Below are 3,672 nucleotides of genomic sequence, written 5' to 3'. Positions count from 1 at the left end.
CTGACGTGAATTTCAACAGGGATTTTTTTATCCCTACAAATTATTTTAGTTTTCCATGTTCCTCAATTCAAAGATGAGTTGAAATGGTTTATTGGAATTGGAACTACCCTTCCTGAAAAAAATTTTTATTGTGGTAATACTGATAAGTCTTCATAGTAATAGTTTTAGTTGTAATGAATAATGAGTTAAGTTCTCATTGTTGAGGTATGTAAATATTGGTATCTAGAGAATTAAAAAAGTCACCTAACATTCACCTTGTCTAATTTATCTTCCTTATAGCATTTTTTTTCCTCAGTTATCAAAATACCTTTTCGCTTCTACTTTTCAGTTAGAAATGCTTCTGTGGTGTGTTTATGAGTATAAATTCATTCAATTCCAAAAGTCTAGCAAAGTACTGTATTTTGTTTGTTAGTTTCAGGTATAGAAAACAACTTTTTCATTGAAGAAGCAGGTTTTGGTTTCAAGCTTGTAAGTAGTCATCACAAACTGTACAGATATGTTCTAATTAGGAAAAATTACCTTGGCTGTGTGTCCTTAATTATTCTCAGAATGTCAGATAATGAAAAATTCAATACAAGTGTAAAAATAACTTTACATTTCACTGGTTTGACTTTGAAATAATCCTGTAATACTTTGGCTCTGGAAGAGTTATTAAAAAAAAAAAGGTCGGTGAGGAACTAGTCAATGAACAATATGCAGTAACTGCAAAAGTAACAGGGAAAAGAATGCAATTTACCTAGCTAGGAAAACAATCCAGCATAATTTAAAAGTGGGGCAATGTTTTTAGAAAACAAACTAGCTTGTCTTCAGCTAGTTATGCTGGAATTCCGAAAAGATTTAATGAAATTATCTTATTTTCTTGTGAAATTCTGTTACAGTAGAATAGATTTTTGGCTGATAAGAGGACAGTAGACCCAGTCTTGCATCACTTTGATGTAGCTTTCTGATGGAAATAGTCCAAAACCATTTTTTTTTTATTCCATTGAACTTGGAGGCTTTAACACATCAGTTTCAGTTTTGTTCTGAAAGGTGGCTGTCTTCTGCAGCTGCGCTGTATGTTGGACACTATGCGGTTGCTGTGGTCTTATGTTTAGAACCCTAAATATATATGTCATTTGGCTTTTTTATATAGTCACTTATCAATAAGTACACAAATCCTTGTGAGCAGAGTTGGAGCAGGGGAAGCATGGACTTCAGTCTTGCATTCCTGTGAAAATAACCATGACACGTTCACTTAAAGTGATTGTAAGGTAATGGCGCTCTGAAAATGAGGGAGCATTTCATTTCCACAGCCAATCGTACTGATTCCTATCTTGGGGAGGGTCTTCAAGACATCTGCTGTAGTTCTGGCTTAATACTAATTTCAAGCTGTTTAAGGACACAATGTAACCTTGGTTGCCTTGGTTCCCTTGATGTCTCAAGCTTCTGTTTTGTCCCCTGTGCTAGATAATTTATGTTCCTAAGTGTCTACACAATCAGTTTTTTTTTTTTCAGTTACAAGCACCAGAAATACCAGTTGCTTCAAACGTGATTGTGAGACATTATGTGGTTTATTTGATAAGTCTATAGGCAGTATAGAGAACTGGTTTGATTCAGCTACAGAATTCTGTCAGTAATGCAAGACGTGATGAGTAGTGAGAGAATGGATACTTGAGAGTCCTTAAAGGGCCAGCTTCAAAAGCCCTTCAATCTAGACTCCTAGCAGAAAATGCCCAGCATTCATTTTGGTCCTTGTAGTAGGTTTTGAATGATCACCAGCCTGGAGTATTGAGTTAGGCTGGATTAGAGAGTAGCATTCTTGTTTAGTAAGGAAGCTCTGCTTGGTTCTACCAACACAACAGAATGTCCCTGTGAAATAAAACCAGCACACGCATTTTTAAAATACTGTTTTTAGTTAAATGTATATTTTTTCCCCCCAAGAACTAAAGAAAACCCTGTTCTGTAAAACCTTAACAGTATTTGTTCCATATTTTAATCTTCCAGCATTGCTCTAGGAGGAAAGAAATAACATGCAGATTAAATTCTTAAGGCTGGAATCTCTTTATTGTTTAGAAAATTACAACTATAAGATGCATTTTTTCCTAATCTTAAATCACCTCTTACAGGTATTAATATTCTTTTGGTTTTTTTGCTAAGATTAACAAGATATATGTAGATATGAGAATTGTAACTAGAACAGTACAACTGAGAATGTTAGTGAAAGCAGTTTAATATAAATGTGATAATTCAAGCAAGTGCCTTTGCAAGGGCAACTCTGTCTGTGCTTAATACTACATTTGGAGGCTCAGTAACATTATGGTAAAAGACCAATTTATGTAAATGTAGACAGGTCTTACATTGGAAGGTCCATGGGCCAGCCTTATTTTTGTGTTTGTGCTTTGAGGTGCTTTGCTGTAAATGCTTGTTATGGCAGCCATTCCATTATTGTGTTTGGTTGCCTATTCTGCCCCTCCCCACCCCCCCTTTTCAGCTACACTGTTAGAAACAACTGTCCAAAGCTGTAACTGTCCATCACCAAGAGTAAATTGGTAACTTTTAACTCCAAATCACCAGTGTGTGTCTCTTCTGGAAAACTCATCTTGAGTTGTCATATCTTTGCACCAAATATTACGAATGTCCCCTTGGAAAACTTATGTCAGATTTCACTACTGAATCATTATATCACCAAGGCTTTTTGTTTTTCTTCATTATGTGGTTTTTTTCTTGTTTCTTTTCCTTCCCCTTCCTCCTCTAAACAGATCGAAGGCATTGAAAGCAGCTTATGGCATTAGATGGTTTTAAGCTGCTTTAGCGCCTTAGGTAATTTTACGTTTCTCTTCCTTCCCTTGTCCCATTAAATAAAATGCTCCCCTGACCCCAAAACCAAGAGCACAGTTTAGAAGTGAAAAACAAGGGTGCATGTTAATAGATAGAAACACTAAGGCAAAACCCTTTCAGGGCTTTTTCAGTGTATTATCCTTTTCCTGAAGAGCATGCGACTTGTTCCTGTGTTTAATTGGTCTGTATTTATTGGCAGCTTCAGATCTCCTGGAAAAATAGACTGAGTTCCTTCGTATTAGTAAATAAGTACTTTATTTAATCAATTTCTAAGACAAAGCTTAAGGCATCATAGCCTTCTCTTGTATGAAGCTGGTTTTAAAAACCAAACAATTACTGTAATAGTTATGTGAAGGAAATCAACAAGTACGAAATATCTTTCCTATGTACATACTTGATATATTATTAAATGTAATCTCTGTCTTGTTTTTAAAGCTAAAAAAAAGGAACTTAAATTGCAGGAAATTTCAGCTTCAGATACAGACTGTATTGAATTTTTGCCAGTAGTGGAAAACTTCTGTGCAGCTCAAGTTATCAGAGAACTAAATTAAGCAGAAAGGCTGAAATAAAGAAGGAGGGGCCCCAGGTGCTATTGAAATGACAAGGGTGATGGGTGGGTGTGTGAGGATGGGACAGCAGAGAAGCTCTGCCAGCGAAGAAATTGTAAATCTTCAGACTGTCCTAAGCTTTGCTGTATGAACACCCATTTCTGTGAGACTGAGCTTCAGCAAAGAGTGCGAAGTGACTTTGCAGCCCGGACTATACAAAACTTCCAGGACTCCTGCATAGTTTTACATGGCATTTAAGAAATAGCAAGAACTATTTATAGTGTTCTGAGATCTGGAGATAATATTT

The sequence above is a fragment of the Buceros rhinoceros genome, unplaced genomic scaffold (assembly GCF_000710305.1).
Source record: "Buceros rhinoceros silvestris isolate BGI_N320 unplaced genomic scaffold, ASM71030v1 scaffold17192, whole genome shotgun sequence".
Taxonomy (NCBI): domain Eukaryota; kingdom Metazoa; phylum Chordata; class Aves; order Bucerotiformes; family Bucerotidae; genus Buceros; species Buceros rhinoceros.
This window is presented reverse-complemented; position numbering follows the sequence as displayed.